Here is a 27251-nt window from a genome sequence, read left to right on the forward strand (position 1 = left end):
GAGGGAGGGAAGGAAGGAAGAAAGGAAGGAAGGAAGGAAGGAAGGATGGAAGGAAGGAAGGAAGGAAGGAAGGAAACAAGGAAGGAAGGAAGGAAGGAAGGAAGGAAGGATGGAAGGAAGGAAGGAAGGAAACAAGGAAGGAAACAAGGAAGGAAACCACTAGTAAAGACCTGTTATATGCAAGGCATTGTGCTAAGCAAAAATAAAAAAAAATGATCTATGATTTTACTTATTTGAAAAGAGCTACCAATTATTCAGACTGTAATCCATGCCTCTTTGTACAGGCACTGTTCTATGAACTAGGAATATAGAGAAAGTCCCAAAATAGTAGCTGTTCTTAGTGACTATACAGTCTAATGGGTGAGAAGGTACATCCATGAACATATTGAAACATATAGTAGATATATACTGAATAGATCACCATGATCTGAAAGTTCTTAGTAAATTTATAAATTCTTTGATTAAAATAATAATTGAATATAAAGTATTTGAAATATGTGGAAGCATTTAGACATTCTAATTTCAACACTTTTTATTACTACCATAATGCAATTCAAAAGATTGTGTGATAGGTAGAAAAGTGACCATATATAACCAATCAGTTAACTATTCTGCTAAATTTTGGTGCATTATATGGTTCTCTAATATTTTTCAGAAGCTTAAATCTTGCTGAGGAAGCCTATATTTTGTTAAAAAATCTATTCCTTGCATAGTACTTGGTAACAAATATGTGAGTTCTTGGACCTTGCTCAAATTCAGTTCATTCTGACCTTAGAAACATCAAAATAACAATATTGGCTACAGGCTTAGTTGTTGGAATAATTGTTTTGTTAAAGTTGGAAAAGGAAGCAGATGAAAGTTCATGATTTATTGATCTGTTGTTGTATCCGGTTAAAAGCCAGCAATTTGGTACTAATTCTCTATGCAGATATTGATTATCAGGCAGAAAGACTCAGAGGAGGAACAATTGAATATTGTGAAAATTGACTGAAACCATTGTTTGGTATGAATTAGAAATCCCTTCAGCATATGTATTTATGTGTTTATATAATTCATATATTTTATTCTTAGGTTCAGAACATATTTAGACTTGATATCTTTAAAGAATTAGTAAAGAACTAAAACTAAATAAGGAATGATTGTTTTGCATTATAATTTAGAAGGGATCAAATCTTCTTTGGAGAAATCAGAGAATGAGAAGTTTTGTGCTTGATCTCCATGAATTTCCTTTATTTTTCTACATTCACCCTGATATAATCCATGCACATAATTCCCCTTATTTTTCAGTCTTTCATGAAGCTCCTTGAACCACATCATAAATTAATGTGGCTAAAGGAATATGAAACTATCAAAGAATACCTAACTCTTTTCTATGTATTAAATCATTCTTCATTGATCTGCAATTATCGGTCTTAATGATATCACAAATTCTCTCTCTTAAGGAACAAGATTGGGAGCAAGCAGAGGGTGAGATTAATGATTATGACTATCCTATGCATTTTTAAAAAATTCAGACATTTTCTGGAACTATTTTTAGAGTGCATCCTGAATCAGTGATAGAGTTGTCATTAGAACCCTGATTCATCTACCATTGTTCTCAATTAGAAACTGGTCAATTAATTACAAAACAAAACAAAAACCTTATGTTACAAATAACTGTATGCTGATGCCATCTAAGTCTTTGTTTCTGATTAGAAATGCTTCATATTCCCACAACGCCATCATTTCAACAAAGAAATGAGCAGCTGAGGGATTGAGGATACCACAAAGTGACTCATTTGACAAGACTTTGAAATATGTGCCATCAGATAATACTCTATATTTTTAGTGAACAACAAATGTCTCCATAGTTGAAAATTAAAGATACTTGATATATTTATTTCCATTTAGATACAAGTACAAGCTCATATAAGGCTTTTGGTAATTTTCTTTCTTCAGTACCAAAAAGAAATGAAAATTTACCATTTTAATTTTCAAAAAGGGAGATGAGGGAAAATAAAAAAAAAATTCCTAGATGGGAACATTGAGGACAGAGGATGACTTGAAAGATGTTTTCAAATACATGAATGACTGTGATGAGGAAGAGAGACTATTTATTCTCTAATTCTAAAGTTGTAGAAATGAGAAGAATAAGTAGACAATGGGATCAGCATTCTTCCTGGCTTACTGCCATGAGGGAAACACTTTCCTTCTCATTTCTGCCTCCTAGATCCTCTGGTTTCCTTCAAGACTCAAATAAAATAAAAGAGAAAAGAGCCCCTCAAACAGAAAGAACAAAACCTCACTGTCAAAAAGAAGACTGAAAAGATTTCCAATGGAAAAAAAAACAAAACACACACACACACACAGTTCCAATGCCAAATGAACCATGTCCAGAAATAGAAAATGTATTTCTCTTCAATCCTCTAGAATTTGAGAGTGTTGACATTCCTGAAGAACACCAGCTTGCAGAACTGCCTCCGGCTGGTGCTCCCTTCTGAATGCTTGAGCAAGAAAACCCACTCAAAAGGTTTGTAAAACTCCAACTCACACATTCAATGCTGCCTTCCATGGCCTGGGAATATAATTTGTTGAAATCAACTCTGAGCCTTCTTTCAACCACTGATGATATTGACCTGCCACCTGTGTGTTACGACCTAATTATTTGTAGTATGATTATAATTTTTTGTATTAAAGCAATTCTTTATGTACTAAGAAAAACCCTGTCTATAAGAAGCTACAAGAAGCTTTTCTTAGTTTTCCTTATTCTCAATGCCATTCCTTTTTGATTACACCAAATTTTTTCTTTATATATCCTTTATGTACATGTTGTCTCACTCATTAAAGTATGAGTGCCTTGAAAGCAGTGACTGTTTTTTGTTTGTTTTTAGATTCGATGGTCTATTTTTTGGGTGTCTCTTTTTATTCTTAGGGCTTATCAAAATGCATGGAACATAACAGATGCTTAATAAATGCTAGTTGAGAATGACTGGTTTTTTCAGGAAGGATGTAGACAGGTTGTCTTTGAAAGAAAGAGGGGAGGGGAGCAGCTGGGTGGCTCAGTGGATTGAGAGCCAGGCCTAGAGATGGGAGAGCTGGTATTCAAATCTGACCTCAGACACTTCCTAGCTGTGTGATCCTGGGCAAGTCACTTAACCCCCATTGTCTAACCCTTACTGCTCTTCTGCCTTAGAACCATTATACAGTATTGATTCTAAGGTGGAAAGTAAGGATTTAAAAGAAAAAGACCAAAAAATAAAAAAATAAAGAGAGAAAAGAAGGAAGGTTGGGCTAGGTGATGGTGAACCTTTTAGAGAAAAAGGGACAAAATCTACTCTAGCCCCCAGACTAAGTACCACACGCCTCTGGGAACCTTCTTCCCCCAGAAACAGGAGGGAGGAAGCACTCCTATGGGGCTTCTGGGAAGAGGGGGCAGATGTGTGGAGAGTGGGAGGAGAGTGGCATGAGCACTCTGTTCTCCTCAAGCTCAGCTCCCCTCCAGCTATGTACCATGCTGTGAGCTATGGTCCTCTCAAACCTAGCTCCTTTCCAACCCCACCTCAGGAATCACAGTCTCCATAGAATCAACAAACTATCCTCCACACTGCACCCTCATGCAGCATGTGAGCCCCTACCCCAGTGCCTTATCCCAGATAGGGGAGGGAGTGGTCCCATTGTATTGCTGGGCAGGAGGGCAGGTTAAGTGAAGAATGTCCTCAGGCTCGTGGAGATGGAGAGGGGAATAGCTGTGTACACAGGGTCCCTCTGGCTTTCTAGTAACAAACTCTGGCGGGAGAATGCAGACATGTACGCACAGTAGATTCTGTGTCCCCTTTTGTGCATGTGTGTCATAGGTTCCCTTTCGCAGGGCTAGGTAAACCTCAAGGTTATAGAAAATTACATATACATTTATATTTTATTTCTTTTGTAGTGATAATGATTTATTATTATTTATAATTATTTGGCTTTGGCAAATGCTAAATATTTTTATTAATTATGACAGTTCCAGAAACAGAAAGCATGAAATAATTATTGAATAATTTTTATTTTAATATAGTGGTCATTTATATATTTAATTCTTCAAACCTGTTAAATCCTGGACTTTTTGCAATAATATTCCATTTTAAATATGTTATCTATATATATGTATGTTGGTATATCTGATTGTATGTATACATACACACACACACACACACACACCCCAAATGTAGGTTGTTTTCTTGTTTGAGGTCTATATGACAGATGCTATGTTTATTTTGAAAGTGAAACCAACAGGCAAATTTAATTGATTTAGGTCTGCTGGTGAAAGTGGTTGAATAGAATGGATTGTGCTTAAACTGGATTGTGTTGCCATGTATATACACAGAAGAATGTTGATTAAATTTTTCATTTTTTTTACTTTTTTTTCTTGGCATGTGCACATTTTTATCAAACCAATAATGGAATTAAACCAAACAGAACCAGTTAAAGAAAACTATCTATTTGTCTATCTATCTCCCAGAATTTACCAATTTAAATTGTCTATAATAAAAGATTATTTTTATAATGGTAAGATGTAGAGTGATACAGTGGGAAAAGAGCACTGGATTTGGAGTAAAAAAAAACTTGGTTTCAAATCCTTCCTGTCCTTCTATATATGTGGCCTTAGCCAAATCACTTCAGCTCTCTGGGACCTAATTTATAAAATGAAGAATTTAGAATAGGTGACTTTTTAGATGCCTTCCCCATATATAGTGTAACAGAGTGCTGAAAATGGAATAGAAATGACCTGAATTCAAAACTTACCAGGAGTATTCACTAGATGAGTGTTCCTGGGAAATTTACTTTCTCTCTTCAAGCTTTAGATTTATCACATGTAAAAATTAATAATAGCATTTATATCATCCATTTGTTGAGAGACTTAAAAGAGATACATGTAAAATGCTTTGCAAACTTTAAAGTCTTATGTAAAAGTTTAACATTATTATAAACTATTAATATTATTATTGTTAGCAGCAGCAGCAACCATAGGTTGTGTGAAATAAGATAATCTGAAAAATAGAATATGTAGGGAATATAAGAGACTGGCAAAGAGGAAAGAGAGCTTCTATTTACTTTTCTTATTTTCTTTTTATTTAATTTCCCCCTATTTTTCTGTCCTTTCTGTCAGTTGTCTCTGACTTTTGCTGGAAAAGATGATTTATTGTATTTAATTAATATGTTAAGTTAATCAGTGGCTTCCACTATTTGCAAGTATCCCATGAAAATTCCACCTGTTCCAGAAACCTGGAAATAAGCTTAGATGGTTATGTCTGCCACTAATATCTCTTTTATATAATGGAGAAAATGGATTTCTGTTTAATTTATTATAAATATCTTAATGATGATTCCTTGGATTTTTCCAGTGAAAGGAAAACTTCTGAAATTTTGTTCTGTTTCACTGAGTATTTCTTGAATGTGAGGCTACTAAGGGTCAATTTTCACATATAAGATTTCTATATTCTCCTTTTTTTTAAATGAAGAAACAGAAAGGCAATCTTTTCAAAATAGGACAATAAGCACTTAAATTCATACAGCATTAATGGCTAAAGACCAGAGGCAAACTAAACCAAATAGGAAGAGAAAATAGTACATATGGGTAATATGACTAGTGTTATGTTGCTATAAAAGTCATAACTTTTGATTTTAATAACTTTGATATAATTAAATTCTCAATTTTAACATTATAGTGAGTCACATTCCCAATTATCATGTTTTCCTCCTTATCCCATTCATTCTTCTTGTTGTTATTATTGTTAGAACTATTTCCTGATTAACACATTTGTTTTACTTTTGCTTTCTTAGAAAATATATTAAGAGGGTTTCCAGATAATGACTTTTTAGTATCCATTTGAGTTCCCTTGCTTTAAAAAGGAACATATACCAAAATAAAATGCAGAAAGCCTTTGGTAATGCTGATAATTCAAAGAATTATCTGTACTGTTCTATTGCTTGTGCTCACAATTCACTCTAAGCAATTAACATTATTGAAAATACTAAGCCAATTCTCTTCAAATCTTCCTTTATATCACTTTTCCTAAAATAATTAAAATCAATTTGCACAGATATTCCTGTTAGCTGCTTCAACATAAGGGAATAAATAACCAGATATATAATACTGAATAACAGAAATTCTCAAAAAATTTTAAAGATTTTAGAATATTACTTATTGTTTGAATTATTTTTATTAGTAGGAGATATATTTAGAATATTATTTTGAGGTATTACACATAAATCAGATAGACATGAAACTTTACTTAATTTGGCATTTTTTCAATCATTTAAAAAATTCATGAATATATATCATTACAATAACATACATTTATATGACCTTTTAAGTATTACAAAGTATTTTATATGAATTATATCATTGACTTTCATATTAACAGACTAGAATTTAAATGCCACAGGCATTATTTTTCTCTTTTAGATGAAGAAAAGGGGTTTAAAAAAGATTACCAACCTTTTCTATGGCTATATAGCTAGAATATCTCAATGCTTTCATTTGACCAAAGATCTTGAATTTCAAGTTTAGCAATCTAGTCACTATACCACACCGCCTCATATAGGGTAAGCTTTCTGGAAATGGGTTTAATGACATTTAAATGCCACCAGTGATGTATGTGTATGAATAACAAAGAAATTGATAATAGTAAAAATACTTTACTATCATCCTATTGATTCGTGAAAGCACAAAGTTGCTGCATACGGATGTTACATTACATTTGTAACTCATTCAAGAGCAATTTTATATACACACATACATACATATATACAAATATGCATATATACACACAATATAGATATATAGATGTTCTGAGTCCATAAATGATTGTACTAGAAAGAAAATTTATAACACTAGTTAAGTATCCACATGCCTTCTGTATTCAAATATAGAAGCTAAAGGTTTAGCATAAAGTTTAATCAATTATTTGTTTTTAATTTTTTAGTGTGCCTATTACTGCAAGACTCAAGACAACCACACTAAGAACAAATCATACCTTTACATGTCATATTTTTAATTGAAAACAAGAAGACTCCATACAACTTGCAAATCTAAAGCATAAACCTGGCACTTTAGTTGGCAGCAAAGTTGATCTCTCTTAAATTACAAGTTGGGTAGGAAATGCAAGAAGGATAAAAAGCTACTTCAATGAAAAAGAAGCACTCTGCTTAGATTTTGGTTTGCATTGGTTATTAATGACATTTATTAAATTATATCTGTTAACTTCAATAACATAATATTTAATTCTGAGGCAGGTAGGGGGCTCAGTGCAGGGTCTGGAATCAAGAAGATTCCTGTAGCTGAGTTTAAATGAAGACAATTATTTACTAGCTGTGTTGCTGGGCAAATCATTGAAATGTTTACCTTAGTTTCCTCATTTTAAAAGGCGTTAAAGAAGGAAATGGTAAACCATTGCAGTATCTTTGCCAAGAAAATTCCAAATGGGGTGATGAAGACTCAGATATGAATGGAAAATGAGTAAATAACAACTGTAATATTTGATTTGGAAAAGATTACATAATTTATTTAACCAAATTAACACTAAAAGTCTGAATATTTTCTACAATATCTCTTAGAAGTGCTTTACCATCTTCAATATGAAACCTTTCCTCATCTTCTATCCATCCATTGCTGTTCATGAATCAACCTACTAGTGCATTTCCTCCCAACCTATGCAGAAAGCCAATTTAAAGCAACTCAAGAGAACCAATTATCAGAATGGGCATTTTTTTACCATGAAAATCAGCAAATGGTTCCAATCAGGACTCAATTTATTGTTTTGTTGACTGTCTAGAATTAAGAAAGTTACAGAGAAAAATTTAACAATTTACATTAACCTTAAAAGCATGTTTAATTTTTTTTGTTATTTTTGAAACCTCATTGTTAAACATTTACCGATATAATTTTAATTCCTTAGTAGGAACAACTCTGTATTCACTTTGTACATATTATGTCAATACTTTTATATATAAGCATTAGATTCAGAGTTCCTTTCAGATGGAAATTGTCTCACTTTTTCTGTATCCCTGGCATTTAGTTCAATGTCTAACATATAATAAGCACTTAATACATATATACTAGTTTATTGAGTAGTGATTGAGTTGTTCTGAACATCATACTCTTAATGAAATCTAAAATCTTGTTATCGTTCTTTACAATCAAATTTCAAGGGAGCCTCATTTTGTGCATGGAATCTAATAAAACATTTTTTTTCATAATTTTATCAGTGGAGTCCAATGGAAAAAAGTACTAGATTTGCAATTAGAGCAACAGGATTAAAAATCTCTACTACATTATATATTAACTAAGTTTTTATGCACAACTCATTTGAAGTCTAGGTTTATTTTCTTATTTGTAAAATATGAGCAGTGGGATATTATTTAGTAGTGTTCAACCTTTTTTTACCCTATTTGGGGTTTCCTTGCCAAAAGATACTGAAGTGATTTTTCCATTAACTTCTCTAGCTCATTTTACAGATGAGAAAACTGAGGCAAGCAGAGTTCAGTGACTTGCCCAGAATCATACAGCTGGTAAATGTCTCAGATTGGATTTGAAATCAGGAAGGTGATTCGTCCTGACTCTACACCTAACACTCTATCTATAACCAACTGCCCCTACCAAAGGACTAGATGTTCTCTAAAGTTTCATTCCAGCTCAAATCTCTGGTCCTTTGTTCTTTATCTTTCTGATACTGTAATTGTGCAATTGATTCTTTTTGCCTTCAAAACGTGGGACATAACGAACTCTGAGATAGCCAAAGGGATTAGGCCCATAATTTCATTGTATTAGAGACCTCTCAAGTTGGAAATTCCCTCTATCATTGTAGGTCAGCATATTCTTTGGAATTTAATACTCTCAAAGTGTTGCCTGGGTAATTGAAAGACATAGACTTACCAAAGTTTATAAAGCTATTAGTTTAAGAAGGGAACATGAGCCTAGGCTTTGGTGGCTCTGAGATTAACTCTTTATCCATTATAAAACAATGTCTTAGGATATGACTTCTTACCACAATTAAATTTCATCTTATTAAGTTACTGAAATTTTATCACCCTGCAACAGTGCCCCCTCCCAATTTCATTCCATTTGTGAATTTGACAAGTATGGCATGCATACATTCAATGATAGTATCAATTCAATGATTATTTTAAATCAATGATGACATTGAGGAAAGGAATAAGGTTATTGTATACATCTAGCCTTCTATTAGTTCTAACATGCTTGAATTAAGAATATGAAGCCAAAGTTCAGATTTAAAATTAAAAGAAAAAATATCTTTTTATGAATCATTCATTATAGCTAATATGATATTATTCCATTGTATACTGTGACACTTAAAATCTATATTTAGTAATTACTGTAATATCTGTACCTGGATCTATAATATTTGTGATATCTATAGCATCTGCAGGTAAGATTTCCTTGCTTCATCTCTACAGAGGTTGCTTCCTAGCATAGTGGCTAGAGCCACTAGTCTAGAATAATAACAATTTCTGAGGTTCCTTGGTCAAAGGTAATGTGATATCTCATTGATGATCTGAGGGTGGATGAGGGTCATGGTAATAGTAGTGACCTGACTTGTCTGCTACTTTATGTTTCCCTGACATCCTAAAGTATCCCTTAGGTAATGTCCTACCTATTATGTGAGTAGCCTTTGGTATGAATAGATTTCTCTCCTCTTCACTCATCTTTTGTTGCTGCATTCTTTTACAAAATCATAATAGATGGGTAGCCACAGAATATGGCTGGCCATAGGGAAATATGTCCCAAACCATTGGTGAAGGTAATATGGAAGGGTCTGAAAGATACAGCACGAATGAGTGGGGCATCCAAAGGTCTTTCTTTTTAATGTTCTGAGTAGCAAACATCAAAAACAGCATAAAAATAGAAAATGTTATCAAGAACTCTAAGATAAAAACTGTTTACTTTCTGCATGTTGACTGCAAGGAATTAAAATGAAGGGTTTGACTAAATATATGAGAATTCTAAGATAGTACTGTGGTCACTGATTTAAAAATATTATCGCTCAAGTCAAATTGACTTTAGTAGTTTTATTTATAGAAGTGGAAAGAGTTAAAATAAAGAAATATAAAAGAGGGAAGAGTAAGAAGTCCAGCTTATCTATCTAAATGTTCCTATTGACCCCAACTCAACCCACAAAGGGCTTGTTAAACCCTCAGCCAGAAGACTTGGCAGTGAATTACACAAAGATTCAACTCATGTGCCCTCCTCTAAGAAAGGGATGCCTCTCTGGAACTAATCTCTCCAGAAGCCAGGAAAGGAGGGTCAGCTTCTCACTAACCCAAACCAAAGATTCAAAGGAAAAGATCCAGGAGCAGTCACCAGAAGCTGTCCAAGAGCCAGAGTCCCAGTTTGAAATCCCAAGTGGTAGCTCCAAGCCAAGTCCCAGTCCAAGATCTTCCAAGCCCCCAAATTCAGAAGACCCCCTTGAATAGGAAGTTCAGGACTTTTATAGACTTTTTACTATTTCATTTCCTGTTCCTTCCTCCACTTTATGGGAGCCAATTGCAGTCTTGAAATTTATTTAGCCCTGCCTGGGGGTGGTCAGTGGTTTCTGGAGTTGACACCCACTTTTAGCAAGTGTCTTGTGGATCTCCCCTACCTAGTGTTAAGTAGAGGTGTTTTCTGTTTTTGTTGATTGATTTAAAAATCTTGTACTTTAAGTATAATAAATAAGAAAGGGGAAAAAATCAAATATTCTGTTGAAAATAAAAAGAAAAGAAATAATAAAAAAATTCAGGAATTCAGTGTTTCAGCCAAAACAGTGTCCACTTGTCCATGGACTTTTATCTCCAATGCATGTGACAGGATACAGTCAATCAGTGTCAATAGATGGTACTCTTTTTACATAACCATTCATCAACTTATTAGGTAATAAGGGGAAGAATGTTAGTTGGAAGAAAACATTGAGATGTCTCAGTAAAGAAAAGAATGGTTGAGGTTAACCAGACCTTTTAAAGGGGGAAAAAAGTAGAAAATGGATAACATCTGCTGCACAGAAGAAAAGAGTGCCTAAATTCTCAGATTTTGTGAGTTACTTAAGGGATAAATAAATCTTGTCTTTTCTAGAATATGGATGAATCACACAGCGGTGGTCTGCTGTAAACATTCACTTGGTTTCTTTAGTTCAAGAGGGATGAATTTGATCCCTGTCCTCACCTATGCTAGTGATAGAAATCCAGATTGAAGAAGAGATTCAAAAGGCACAGTGACTAGCAGAGTAGTAGCTATCATCTATCCTCCAGGAGATAATATTCTAATTCAGCAAGAGTACACAGAGAGTAGGGACCAGGGAGGGAGGGATATTTTGGTCTAAAGAGTTATATTGTGATTAAAGAATCTCTAGAGGAAACTACTGGTAAACTTTTTATGGTGGCAATTGTTTTAGTGGAAGGGTGGGGTGGGATGGGGTATGACTGAGACTACATGGCATGTGACAAGAAGTCTAAGGTAATATTGGAAACATTACTTGGACCATTTGTATATAACAAGGAATGTTATTATTAATAATTAATTATCAAATACAAATTTTGAAAGAGGCGTTTTACATGAAGCATTGAGAGATGTTTGGTTCAGATGGATTGAAAGCACTCCAGTTCTGCCACTCACTACCATCTATGTAAATTTGAACACATAAACCTTGAGGACTGGACTAGTGACTTTTTTTGACTGCTTAACTTCTATCTTGGAGTCAATACTGTGCATTGGTTCTAAGGCAGAAGAACAGTAAGGGCCAGGCAATGGGGGGTTAAGTGACTTGCCCAGGGTCTTGTAGCCAGGAAGTGTCCGAGTACAGATTTGAACCCCAGCCTTCCTGTCTCTGGGCCTGGCTCTCAATCCACTGAGTGACCCAGCTACCCCCTGGACTTGTGACTCTTAAGAACATTGCTAGCTCATTAATATCTGTAATAAATGAGAAGCAGAGTTGTGTTATCTTCTCTTTGTTGAGAAGAATTTTTTTTAAAAAAATCCCTGATGCCTAAAAATTGTGACTTTGAAAAGGGCAGGAGTTTTGAAAACTCAACAAACAGCAAGAAAACAAAACAAAACTTTTCCAATGTGAATGTTAGATTCAGATTTCTTTTTCCACCATTCCATAGCAATTTTCTCACCCTGAAGGATCCTCTTCTCTTCTGTCCAGTTCATTCAATTGACTAATTTTTCTCAGAACCTCAGATAAAAGAAAGATCCTATGCCAGCCATGGTTTCTGGGCTTGTTCATTCTTCTCCTCTTCCCTTGACTTCATTCTCTACTTTCCTCCCTGCCATTCTATCCCACTTCCTAAGCTTTTATGCTTCCTCAGATGTGTTATCTTCCCCTATTATGGCAGCTCCTTAAGAGTGGGGATTATCCTTTTGCTTATAATTCTAATCCCAAATTTTTATATCATTCTAAGAAAAATGTTTAATAAATATGTGTTGACTTGACTAGACTTGAAAGTATTGACCTGAAGGTATTGAAAAGAAGTGCATTTCTTAATTTAAAAAATTTTTTTCTCACCCTATCTCATTTCCAGTTATTTCTTTTATATTGCCCTTATCAGGAAGAAAGATAAAATAGGTGAAGCATGTAAAGCATTATTAATGATGTTAGGTTTTTAAATACTATATTTCAACTTTGCATTTTATAGAAGGTAAGTTTTGTGGATATAATTGCTGTTCTTTGAAGTACACAGACTTGTCACAAGGCATGAGTATGAGGACACAATCAGTATTCTCCTCCTTTTCCTTAGATCCCTTGACTTAAGGCAAGTTTCTCAGTCTTCTGTTAATCTGTCTATATGAGGATGGAATAATAATGTATATTTTGAGCCCTACCTATTCAATTCAGTTCTGTGAATATATTCATAGAAGTCTTGATGGAATAGAAAGCAATACTTAATGATAACGAGTTTCAACACATTTCTTTCATTCAAGTAACAATTAAATGAATTAGAAATTCTTAGTGTAGAGAGGAAATTAAAGCTTCATTCAGTTATTTGAAGGGCTGTCACATAAGAGAAGATGTCAATTTGTCAAGTATTTACTATGTACAAGACTTTGTACTTGATGTTGGAGTAAAAATGCAAAACAGAAAACAATATTTCCCTTCAAGGAGCTCATAATCTACTGAGTACATGGAGAGATGAAGAGATACAGCATTTGAATATACATGTATATATATAAAAACACATTTTATACACCTATATGAGCCTTATTGTTATTAATTAATTAACCAAAATTTAAGGAGTTGTGTTAGATGAAATAAAAAGGATAATTTTAGTACATATTATATATATTTTTATATATAAATGTGGATGTTGTATAAGGTTTATGAAAGGTTAAATAGTATTTCTTGATGAAAATAAAAATATACATATATGCATGATGATAATTCGAGAAAGAGAGAAGAGTAGCAATCAGAGCAAAATTTGGTAAATGGCAAGTATTTCAATTAGAACAGAAAAAATATATAAAAATGATGTAATCAGCTAGTCAGTTATACTTTGTTGAGTACTCACTTTTTGCTACACATTTTACTATAGGCTGGGAATACAAATAAACACAAAAGTAAAGATATTCCCTGTCTCCAAATATATTATCTTCTAATGGGGAAGATAACATATAGAAAGAAACTGAAAAGTTAGGGGGAAGATAGAAGGTACTCATTGCAGGATCAAGGGGGAGAAAATCCTGCAGAGAAAAGCCTTGGGAGAAATAAAGGCATGCTTGTTTCTGAATTCCTCCTTAAATTGGAAATAGTGGGGGGAAAAACTAGCTAACAGAAGTTGAAGCCTCAGGGTCAGAGATCACTTCCAATGTGAAAAGGAATTTGGAGGTGTAGTAAACCTGGAAAAGTAGCCTGGAGCCAGATGGTGAAGATTTTTAAATGTGAAATTGAGGAGTTTGTACTTAAAGCTAGAGACAATATAAAGGAAATAAGAAACCACAGAAAGGTTCTTCAGGGGTGGGGGTTGACATGGTCACACTTGTGCATTAGGAAGTTATTGAGGCAGCTATCAGAAGCAGGCCATAGAAATGAAATATGTCTTTCAAGAGTGGGTGGTCTAGGAGGCTGCTATGTAAAGTCTGTGAAAGATTAAATAAGCCATGTTGGGGAAAATGAAAAATAGTGAAAACCCTGCCATAGAAATGTGATTTTAAGATGCTGGAAGATCAATCATGTAAACTAGGAGAGGCTATTTCATGACTGTTGCAAGCTGTCAAAAATTAGATCAAACCTTATGTGGCATTTCTCTGAAGTGCCCACTATAGACTTTGCAAAACTCTACATAGTTGTCCCAAAATATTATGGTAGCTTTTTTGGAGGCAAAGAACTGAAAAAAGAAGCATGGTCCATCAGTTGGGAAATGGCTGAATAAGTTGTGGTATATGGATATAATGAAGTATTATAATGCCTGAAAAAATAACAAGCAAGATAATTTAAAAAAGCAAACCCCAAAATAGTTATATTAAATGATGCAAAGTAAAGTGAACAGAACCAGGAAAACATTGTACACAGTAAAATCAATAATGTATGATGATCAATTCTGAATGGATGAATTATTATCAGCAACGCATAGATCCAGGACAACGAAAAGAGACTCATGATGAAAAAGAAAATCCACCATGTTAGAGGGAACTGATAGAGTCTGAATGCAGATAGAAATATATTTTTTCACTTTATATAACCTCCAAGAATTTTCTCTAGTATAATCATCATGTATGCCTTTGTAATAATGAAAAAAGAAATACATTTTTATGATAATAGATGTAAAATCTGTATCATATTACATGGTGTCTTGGGGAAGACAGAGAAGTGAGAAGGAAGGAGAGAACATGGATCATAAAGACCTTGAACCTTGTGGGTCCTTTACAAATATTTATTGATCTAAATTACATGGACTCCGATACCCCATATTCTATTCTAATGAGGTAATATCTGACAGAATTAGAAGACAAGTTGTTCCAGTTTCAGTGTTCCTCCATGGTAATTACTCTTCCATTAACTAGCAAGTGAATTTTCTCAGATTTTTTGAAAGGATTGTGATTCTGTTTTTATTGACATTATCAACAAGTGTCAGCTGTTGTGTAGATCAGTTTGGATGTTAATTTCTTAGGAATATGAATGACTTGAACTAATTTAAAAGGGATAATTATTTTTATATACAAGATAAGAATAAATGGAAACATTATTTGGAGTGGAAATAAATGGCATTACAATTTTGAAAACTTGGAATTCCTGCATGAGTCCTTTAAATTTTCAATTCCTCAAGGAGACATTATGTGTTTGAAAATTTGTCAAAGGTGTATCTTTTTTAAAGTTTATTTAATTAATTAATTTAGAATATGTTTCCATGGTTACATGATTCATATTTTTCCCTCCCTTCCTCCCACCCCCCTCCTGTAGCAAACGAGCAATTCTACTGGGTTTCATATGTGTCATTGATCCAGTCCTATTTCCATATTATCTTTTGCACTAGGGTGATCATTTAGAGTCTACATCCCCAATCACATGCCCATTGACCCATAGGATTGAGCAGTTAATTTTCTTCTGTGTTTCTACCCCCACAGTTATTCCTCTGAATGTGGATAGTGTTCTTTTTCATAAGTCCCTCAGAATTGTCCTGGATGATTGCATTGCTGCTAGTAGAGAAATTCATTACATTTGATTGTACCACAGTGTATCAGTCTCTGTGTACAATGTTCTCCTGGTCCTGTTCCTTTCACTCTGCATCAATTTCTGTAGGTCATTCCAGTTCACATTGAATGCAAAGTTATATCTTAAATAAATGTAGCTTTGCTGACCTTGTAGTGTGCACTGTTAATGCCACAAACACTTTTAAAGCACCAAGGTCAAGGTCAACTGATCTATTAAATTAAAAGATCCAACTATGTTAGATATACTGGATATTTTGCTGAAATATGAGATTTTTAGTTACAACTTTTTTCTAATCTAACTACTGCACTCACATAAAAATGAATTATAGCATATTCATGGTATTTTGATTTGGTTTGTTGTCACTATTCATGTTTTGTCCAAATCACAAAATGAATCATGGAATTCTTTTTTTTTCCTAATTTTCTCTATTGCCAGTGTATTCTTGGTTCAAAAATTATACCTACTAGACAATACTTTAAGAAATAATTGTTTGATCTTGTTTTGCCTCTGAATAGCCGAAACTATGGTAGTCAAATTCCTTCATAAAATATCTGTTTATCCACTTTTAAGCTCCAAGGAATACTCATCAGGTTGTCAGTTAATTTATGACCAACTTGTTCTAATGATGAATACAGTTTTGACTATTTCCTTCATCCTCCCTCAGTCAAATGGAGCATTCTGTGGCTACCACTCTGGTTCTCTGAGTCAAACTAGTCAATCTCTATGATAGGAGTATGGCAATACTCGACCAGAAGGGACAACTTTAAAAAGTAACTTTATGAAGCTAGGTAATATTTTTGAAAGATAAAAGGTTCTGACTTTAAAAATATGCATACTTATTCTAAACATTTGTGACTTTATGGTATAAAATATTACATAATATCCATATAAGGAAATATATTGAAATATTCAATTATTGTTATATTTGGTTTTTCCTATGTATTTTAAAAATTGAAAATAGTTTGATAAGTTTTTTCAGCTAGCTATTGAATATTTGCATAACTTCCTTTTACTATTTTTGCTTCATAAATTTGCCTACTTATTTTTGAATGAGTCTTACTTTTATGAGTTTTTCAGTTATTGGGCAGTAGTTTTTCCCTTCTGAAATCATGGTTTTTTCTGGCTATGTTGGATATGTGCTATTGAAAAAATTAAACATTTATTTTTTCCCCAAAGTTTTGTGATATAAATTTTCACTAAAACTGTTATTTTATTGTCTGCCTTCAGCTACATGATCTATTCAGTTTTGTTATTATTTTCATATCATTACTTTGTAAAGGAAGACAGATAATAGCTCTGTATGGAGAAATAAATACCTCTCTAATGTCTTAATATTTAATTCATGTATTGCAAGTATATCTGTTCTTTTGGATTCCAGGGATATCATGAGACTTTATAAAGTGTTTCATCTCTAGTGCAACCAGTTGCAATCCCTAATGGTAAACTTCCCACACCATCAGGCCATGGTTATTAGCATTTTAGTTTTAATAACTAAACACTGTATAGTTACAACAAAGAGATATTTGCTTTGAAGATAAATAACTTCAAATTTACAAATGTAGCTCCCCATACTCTAAATAGCATAGTTTCTATAGATCTTACATTCAGTTAAGTTTTTAATTTCTAAATATGTTAGGACTTAGAGATGAGTCCTTGTGTCAGAAGCATCTATGCTGGCTCCAAATACTCACTTTTTACTCCTCAAATTATCTTCCTGGGCTAACTTCAAAACCTGAGATGAACTCTGACTCTTTGAGGCTCATTTCTCTAGCCATTTTCATATATTTAAGGTTGAAGGCTCCATATGAATCTTCTTTAAACTAAAATGAATAAAGAAAGAATTGTGAGCCTTATTTGGTTACTTTATTTGTGTCTTTGATATATTTGAGTCAACACACATTAATAAAATACCTAATTGGTTCCACTCTGCATTGAATGGTAGAGCTTCAAAGAAAAGTAAACAAAATCATTTTCCTCAAGGACCTCATAATCTAATTGTGGAACATTTTTATAAAATAAATTATGCACAAATAATATGTATACACACACACACATACACACACACATATATATATATATATATATACATGTGTGTATATATATACACATGCATATTTAGAGAAATTCTGGAAAAGAAGGAATTATCATTCACTGAAGCCAGTAAAATGATTCTTGAAGAAGGTAAGATTTTATCTGAGACTTGAAGGAAACCAGGGAAAATAAGAAGACATAAACAATGAGGGACAGAATTACAGAAATATAAATACAAATAATACATATAATGTATTTCAAAACCCATGTGAAGCAATAAATAAAATATTCATTTAAACACATAAAGAAATCACTCCAATGTACTTGAGATTAAAGAAAAATAATGAAACAAAGAAAAGAAGGACAGTGTCTATTCTTGAGAGGCTCCCATATTAATTGAGTAAATAAAATGTATAGAAAGTTTGAGCTTCAAGTAAAATATAAACGTCCCATAGTCATCAGGATACATTGAAAAAGTACATGGGAATGACTCTTTTTAAATGTAAGTCCCATTAGTCGAATCATATCTGCTTCTGATGTACAATGTGACAGTACCAAAGACATTGATGATGAAAATTTTCATTTTTGGTTCTTCAAGAATTGTGATTGTAGAGGGAGGCAAAGTCAAGATGGAAACATAGGGACATTGAAAGTTCAGACCTCTGAAAAACCTTCCTTACTTATTATAAACTATATGCTCCTCGGGGACTGAAAGTCAAACCTCACAAAAAGGCAGAGCCAAGGAACCCTTCTGCTGGACTCAACTTAAAATGTATGACCCCAAAAGTCAGAATTTGAGAACACTCTGGTTTAAGGGCAAAAAAGAAGGAAGGTTCCAGGACCCCTCCCCCACCTAGAGTGCTAAGCCTCCAGCTGGAAGCTCTGGGCCCGCAAAGGTGCTGGTCTGGAGGGAGTACCTTGTGGGCAAGGCTGTGCCAGGCTCAGAGCTTCAAACACAGGCAGTGATGAATCAGTTAGAGAAGAAGCATAGTGCACAGAGTGGTCAGCCTAGTTGCACCAATGGAGATACTTCATATTGCCCTGTCTTCCCAAAGGTCTTGGCCTCAGAGCACATCCAGATCAACCCAGCTGTACTTAATGCCATCAAAGACTTCAGAGTGCAGGGATGCTTAAGCTCTAACACCCCTCCCCCACAGACTGTGATGAAAGATTTGCTAACAAAGCTCCAAGGGTGAAGGCTGAAAGAAAAACCCAAAACCACCAAAAAAAAATGAGAGGAAAAAGAGCTCAGACAACTGCAAGGAGTAAAGAAGGGGTAAATATGAGCAAAAAGCTGAAAAAGAAAAATGAAATTACAATCAAAAGCTTCTATACAGGCAATGAACAAAGAGCAAACAGAACAGAGAAGGATGAGGGGATGCCAAGCAAAAAAAAAACAGAAACCCTAGGGAATTGGATATGGGCTCTGGAAGAACTCAAAATACAATTCAAAACACAATTATGCGAGACTGAAGACAACTGGGAAAAGAAACTTAAAATCTTAAGATAAGTCATCTGGAAACAGAGGCACTTGAATTAAAACAATAAAATAGTGTTTTGAAAGCCAGCTTGAAAATGAGGCAAAAATATGAAAGATGAGGCAAAAAAGACGAAAGATGAAGTCTAAAGAAAATCAGACCAGAAGGAGGATGACCAAAAAGCCAGGGTTGAAATCCAGTCTTTAAAATCCAGAATAAAACAACTAGAAACAAGTGACTTCACAAGGCAGCAGGACACTATAAAATAAAATCAAAAGAATGAAAAAATTGAGGAAAATATGAAGTACCTCATTCACAAAACAGAAGTTTTAGAAAATTGTTCTAGGAGAGACAACTTAAGAATCATTGGACTACTGGAAGACCATCAAAAAAAGAAAAAGCCTGGACATCATAGTAAAGGAAATTATTCAAGAAAACTGCCCTGATATTCTAGAACACAAGGGATAAGTGGAGATTGAAAGAATCCATATACCACCTCCTGTACTTATTCCCCAACTGACAACACCCAGGAATGTTATAGCCAAATTCAAGAACTATTAGACCAATGGAAAAATATTACAAGGTGCTAAAAAGAATTCATTCAGATACCATGGAACCAAAGAGAGGATAACACAGGATCTGGCTTCATCTACACTGAAGGACCAAAAGGCATGGAATGTGATATTCTGGAAAGCAAAGGAACTCGGTCTATAACCAAGAATAAATTACCCAGCAAAACTGAAGTAGAAGGGTAACAAACAGACTGGTGGGGAGGGAAGCAGTACAAGGGAGGGAGATGGTGTGGGGTAGTATAAAAAGACTATAAAGAAAAAGAGGGGGATAATAAGGGAGGGGGATAGAAACGGAAGTAAAATAAAGGTGGGAATTAGGGGGACTGATAAAAAACAAAACATTGGTGTACAAGGAAATAGAGAAAGAAGTAAAGGGCATATAAAGAGTAGAAATCAAAATGCTGGGAAATACACAGCTGGTAATCATAACTCTGAATGTGAATGGAATGAACTCCCCCATAAAATGCAAGTAAATAGCAGAGTGGATTAGAAACCAGAACCCTAACATATGCTATCTACAAGAAAAACACAGGGAGAAGGTAGACATTCATAGGGTAAAAGGAAGAGAATGGAGCCAAATCTATTGGGCATCAACTGATAAAAAGAAGGCAGAAATAATAATCATGGATTCTGATAAAGCCAAAGTGAAAGTAGATCTAGATAAAAGAGATAGGGAACATACTTACATCCTCATAAAAGGCAGAATAGACAGTGAAGAAATATCAGTACTCAAACTGTATGCACCAAATGGACAAAAATCCAAATTTCTAAGGGAGAAATTAGAGGAGTTCAATGATAAAGTAGATAGAAAAACTATACTAGTGGGAGACCTCAACCTTCCTCTATCTGAACTAGACAAATCAAACCAAAGTATAAATAAGAAAGAGGTAAGATAAGTGAATGAAATCTTAGAAAAATTAGAGTTAGTAGATATGTGGAGAAAAATAAATAGGGACAAAAAGGGATAGACCTTCTTTTCAGCAGCACACAGTACATTCACAAAGATTAATAATATTGCAAACAAATTCAAAAGAGCAGAAATAATAAATGCAACCTCAGATCACAATGCAATGAAAATAATAATTAGTAAGTGTACATGGAGAGGTAAATCAAAAATTAATTGGAAATTAAACAATGCAATTCTCCAAAATTGGTTAAAGAACAAATTATAGAAACAATTAATAATTTCATTGAAGAAAATGACAATGATCAGACATCCTTTCAAACTCTATGGGATGCATCCAAAGCAGTACTCAGGGGGAAATTTATATCCTTGAGTGTATATATTAACAAATTAGAGAGGGCAGAGGTCAATGAAGGGGGCATGCAAATTAAAAACCTAAAAAGTAACAAAAAAATAAAAATCCTCAGATGAAGTCTAAATTAAAGAACCTAAAAATCAAAGGAGTTATGAACAAAATTGAAAGTCAAAGAACTATTGATGTAATAAATAAGACTAGAAGCTGGTACTTTGAAAAAACAAATAAAATAGAAAAATTACTGGTCAATCTAATTTAAAAAAGGAAAAAAAATGAAACCAAATTGACAGTATTGAAGATGAAAAGGGAGACCTCACCTCTAATGAAGGGGAAATTAAGGCAATCATTAAAAACTACTATGCCCAATTATAAGGCAATAAATATGTAATCTAGGTGATATGGATGAAGATTTCCAAAAATATAAATTGCCTAGACTAACACAGGAAGAAATAGACTACCTAAACATCCCCATATCAGAAAAAGAACATGATATTCAGAAAGGCAAGAGAATTGGGTCTTCAACCAAGTATCACCTATCCTTCAAAACTGTTAATATACTTCCAGGGGAAAGTATGGGCTTTTAGCAAAATAGAAGATTTCAAGTATTTGTAAAGAAAAGATCAGAACTAAGTGGAAAGTTTGATATTCAAGAGCAAAGATCAAGAGAACCATGAAAAGGTAAATAAGAAAGAGAGGGAAAAGGGGAAAAATGTGTGTTTTTTTCAAACTTTCTTCTTTAAGGGATATAATTAGATCAAATTATATATATTAATATATGGGGAACATGTTATTTGTGACTCTCAAAATTTATATTCACTATTATAGTAAATAGAAGAATCATTCACATGAAGAGATTGGGGTAATAAATGCTATAAGTTGATAATGCAAAAAAAAAGGGAGGAGGGGAATCTAAGATGGCACTGAGATACTTGAAGAAATAAAATAAATAAGATAATCTTTATCACACAAAGATACACATGGGAAGGGGACAGGAAGAACACTCTTATAAAAAGGAGAAGAAGAGATTGCTAATAGGTAATACTTAAACCTTTCTTTCAGTGAAATCAATTTTGAGAGGGAAGAGCATATAGATCCATTGGGGTCTTGAATTCTATCTTATCCTACAGGGAAAGTGAGAAGGGAAAACTAAGGGGTGTAGGGAGGAGGGAGTGGGAGTACAAAAAGGGAGCGAAGGAGAGAGTGGAGGGAACTTAACAGACCCTAAAGAATAAAAAGGGAACAAAAAGGGAGGGTCCAGAAAGGGAAGCATATTAAAAGAATGCATTAGGGGGATTTATTAAAAGTAAGCTACTGGTTTAAAATGTTATATCAAAAGAAGAAAGGACAGAACTAGTAGAGGATATCAAAAGACTGGGGAATACACAAGTGACAATCATTACTTTGAACCTGAATGGGATGAACTCACCCATAAAACAAAAACAAATAGGATAGTGGATTAGAATCAAAAATTCTATCATATGTTGTCTACAAGAAAAACACCTGAGGTGGGTAGCTACTCACAAAATTAGAATTAAAGGTTGGAGCAAAACCTATTGGGCCTGAACTAATAGAAAGAAGGCAGGAGTTGCAATCATGATATCTGAAAAAGCCAAAGTAAAAATATATATGATTAAAAAGGATTGAAAAGGTAAATACACCCTGATAAAAGGGAGTATAGACAATGAGTAAATATCAGTAATCAACATGTATGAGCCAAATGGTATAGCATGCAAATTTCTAAAGGAGAAACTAGTGGAATTGAAGGAGAAAATAGATAGTAAAACTATACTAGTGGGAGACCTGAATCTACCACTATCAAATTTAGATAAATCAAATCAAAAAATAAATGAAGAAAGCAATAAAAGATGTGAGTGAAATCTTAGAAAAATTAGAGTTAATAGATATATGGAGAAAAATAAATAGGGACAAAAAGGAATACACCTTCTTTTTAGCAGCACATTGGACATCCAGTCATACCACTGCTAGTTTTGTACCCCAAAGAGATAAAAAGGAAAAAGACATACAAGGATATTCATAACCATGCTCTCTATGGTGGCAAAAAATTGGAAAATGAGGGGATGCCCTTCAATTGGGGAATGGCTGAACAAATTGTGGTATAGGTTGGTGATGGAATACTATTGTGCTCAAAGGAACAATAAAGGGGAGGAATTCCATGGGAACTGGAACAACCTCCAGGAATTGATGTAGAGTGAAAGGAGCAGAACCAGGAGAACATTGTACACAGAGACTGATACACTGTGGTACAATTGAATGTAATGGACTTCTCCATTAGTGGCAATGCTGAACAATCCTGAACAACCTGGAGGGATCTATGAGAAAGAACAATATCCATATTCAGAGGAAAAACAATGGGAGTAGAAACAGAGAAGAAAAACAACTCCTTGAATACATGGATCAAAGGGATATGGTTGGGGATGTAGACTCTAAATGAACATCCTAGTGCAAACATGGAAATAGGTCCTGATCAAAGACACATGTAATACCCAGTGAAATTGTGAGTTGGCTAAGGGAAGGGTGGGAGAGGTTAGGGAGGGAAATAATATGATTCTTGTAACCAATTAATAATGTTCTTAATTGACTAAATGAATTAATTTTTAAAAATTGTGGTTGCAGTGGTCATAGACAGTTACCAGGCCAGACCTTATGGTGTTTTCTTACTGAAATGATAATTGCTTGGTCTGTGACTCAGTAGACTGTAAGTGCCAGCACTTCAGGGTCTCTTGGGCTTGCCTGTCTATTGGTGTAGCAGTTGATTGGCAGCTGAGAGTGATGTCAAAGTGATTAGGTTGTATTCTTTGTGATACCAAAAAGGTAGGGCACTGCTTCACAGTGATTATTCTCCTTGGTGATGGCTGTGGGTTTAGAGCTAAAAGCAATGATAATCTGGGAGCAGGTCATTATAATTTCCAAACCCATGGGTATAGAATTCTAGTCTATCTCCTTTGAAATCTGAGGGGAGGTCATAATGGAAGCAATTTTATTGTTTTGCTTTTGCCTGGCTCATGTCACCTCCCATCTATTCTTCATTTTAATAATATATATGTACATATAAATATTATATAAATACAAATGCATATATATAAATAGATATTAAATGATGGAATCCTTATAAATTAATATTTTCCAGCCCTTATACACAATGATATATAATAGCATTTAACATACTATATAGTTTAATTTATAATACATTATGTAATGAATAAAAAATAGATTAGTATTTTAAGATATTTTTCTCTTTTTATATTCACACATTTAGCATAGAATGTATTTTACTGAATATCAAAGAACTTTTTGGTTTATTGATATCATTAATTTTATTAATTGTTTTCCTCATATCAAAATGTTTTACTCCTTTATAAAATCCTATTTAATTATAATGAATGAAAAATTAGTATAATTGATTTATTCTTTTTCACCAGGAATTTGCAAAAATCTATATTATTGTTTATTAAAAGGATTAATATTGGAGGCAGCAGGAAGGCTCCTTGGATTGAGAGCCAGGCCTAGAGATGGAATGTCCTAATTTCCGATCTGTCCTAGCTGCGTGACCCTGGGCAAGTCACTTGACCTCCATTGCCTAGTCCTTTCCACTCTTCTGTCTTGGAACCAATACGAAGCATTGGCTCCAAGACAGATGGTAAGGGTTTAAAAAATTATATTAATTAATTTATTTTGTTCTTTGTGTCATTTTAGTGTTTTTACTTTAGCTTTTTAGTAATTATTCAATAAGAGATTCAAGATTTTTGGGATACTAATTATTTTTATCATATACCATTCATCGTGATCTATCTTTCCCATTCTGAACTTAAAAACTTGATTTTTCATTTTATCAATTAAATATGCTCAATAATTAATTTTATTTCTATTTTGAATATGTTATTAATTTTATTTATCAGTTCAGTTGGTCTTTTATCATTGATTTTTCTTCCTGTTTTAATACTTTGTGCTTGCTGTTTGTAAATTAATATATCTAATTTCATTAACTGCAAAGATTTTCTTTATTTTTATCTATTACCAATACATATGTTCAGTAATATAAATTTTTTCAGTCCTGCTTTGGTTATGTTCCATATTTATGTTGTTATCTTTAATATGATTTGGTTTTGTTTCCATAATGTATTCTTCACCTCAGGAATTATTTAACAAGCCATTTTAGTCTCCATAGAGACCTGCAGGTTTGATCATATTTGCCTTGTTGGTAAGTACTTTTATTGTGTTATGATCCATAAATGTAATGTGCACATATTTTACCTTCCTGAATTTTTTCTGTGGCTTATTTGTAATCTTTTTAATAAGATAAACATGTATAGGAAAAGACCGTGTATATTGATTTTTTTATACATTCTATTCTTTCAGTTTTTCCCCAAAATTTGGCTTCTTCATTATGAGCTAAAAATCAATAAATTCTTTATCATCTATTCTTGGTTGAGGTTTAAAATCACCCTCTTGCATTTTCATTTCACAGATTTACTTGATATACTATTAGCTGTAGAAATGGTTGCTATTAACATGTTCATCTTACAATTTTTGTCTTTAACTATAGTCATGAATGGCATTCTCTGAAGGCTGTATTTTTGCTTTTAAAATAACAATTTTCAATCTGCTGCTCAAGAAAATCTAATAAGCCAATGTACTCTACATGATCTGAACAGATTTCACAAAACTTGGGCCTGGAAACCAGACTGGGCCAGAGCAGAGGCCTAAATGATAGCTAAATCAACAGCTTGAAGGGAAAACTGGGACAGAGGCTTAAGTGCAAACAAAATCAACAGGTAACCTGATTTAGGAAATAGAGACAGAGACAGAGACAGAGACAGAGAATGAGAGACAGACAGGGACAGAGAGACATTATAGTTAAAAGAGCAAATGGCAAGTCCATATATATTCCATCTGATGTCAGTACTCAGGCATTCCCCAGGATATATCTGAATGGAGGCCACACAGAGTGGCCTCAGAGACCTCAAATTCTCCCTTACCACTTCATCACAGGAAGATGAAGGTATCAGGATGATGCTAAAAGACCCTCTTCTTCCCTACCATACATTTGCATGCTTCTCCCAACATGGTGGCAGCCTAGGCAACTTCATTACTTAACCAAATCCTTGTTTTAGATGAATAGGAAGTAGGTCTCCACCACTGGTTTTTACATCTAGACAAAACAAAGGAAGACCCAAACAAGCATCATAGCCTGGAAGAGTTATGCTTTTGTAGTTCTATTTTCAATTTGGTAAATTTTATTTAATTAATTAATTTAGAATATTTTCCCATGGTCACAAGATTGATTATTTCCCTCCTCTCCCCACAACCTCCCCTCCTCTAGCCAATATGCAATTCCACTGAGTTTTACAAGTGTCATTGATCAAGACCTATTTCCATATTATTGATATTTGTACTAGGGTTATCATTTGGAGTCTACATCCCTAATCATTACCATCAACCCATGTGATCAAGCAATTGTTTTTCTTCTGTGTTTCTATTCCCACCATTCTTCCTCTGAATGTGGATAGAGTTCTTTCTCATAAGTCCCTCAAAATTGTCCTTGAACATTTCATTGCTACTAGTAGAGAAGTCCATTAAATTCTATTGTACCAATCTAGTGTATCAAATTCTAGTGTATCAATCTCTGTGTATAATGAACTCCTGGTTCTGCTTTTCACAATGCATCAATTCCTAGGGATCATTCCAGTTCACATAGAATTCCTCCAGTTCATTATTCCTTTGATCAAAATAATATTCCATCACCAACATATACCACAATTTGTTCAGCCATTCCCTAATAAAAGGGCATCCTCACATTTTCCAATTTTTTACCATCACAGAGTGTGGTTATAAATACTTTTGTACAAGTCCTTCTCCTTATGATTTATTTGGGGTATAAACCCAGGAGTGGTATGGCTGAATCAAAGGGCAAGCAGTCTTTTGAAGCCCTTTAGGCATAGTTCTGAATTGCCACCCAGAATGGTTGGATTAATTCATAACTGGACCACCAATATATTAATGTCCCTATTTTGCAACATCCCCTCCAGCATTCATTACTTTCTTTTCCTGTCATGTTAGCTAATCTCCTAGATGTGAGGTAGGACCATAGAGTTGTTTTTTCTTTTCTTTTATCATAAGAGATTTAGAACACTTTCATCTACATATTCATATTTTGATTTCTTTTTCAGAAAAATTGCTTATTCATGTCTCTAGCCCATTTTTCAATTGGGGAGTAACTTGATTTTTTGT

This window comes from Monodelphis domestica, chromosome 2 (genome assembly GCF_027887165.1).
Source record: "Monodelphis domestica isolate mMonDom1 chromosome 2, mMonDom1.pri, whole genome shotgun sequence".
NCBI classification, from domain to species: Eukaryota; Metazoa; Chordata; class Mammalia; order Didelphimorphia; family Didelphidae; genus Monodelphis; species Monodelphis domestica.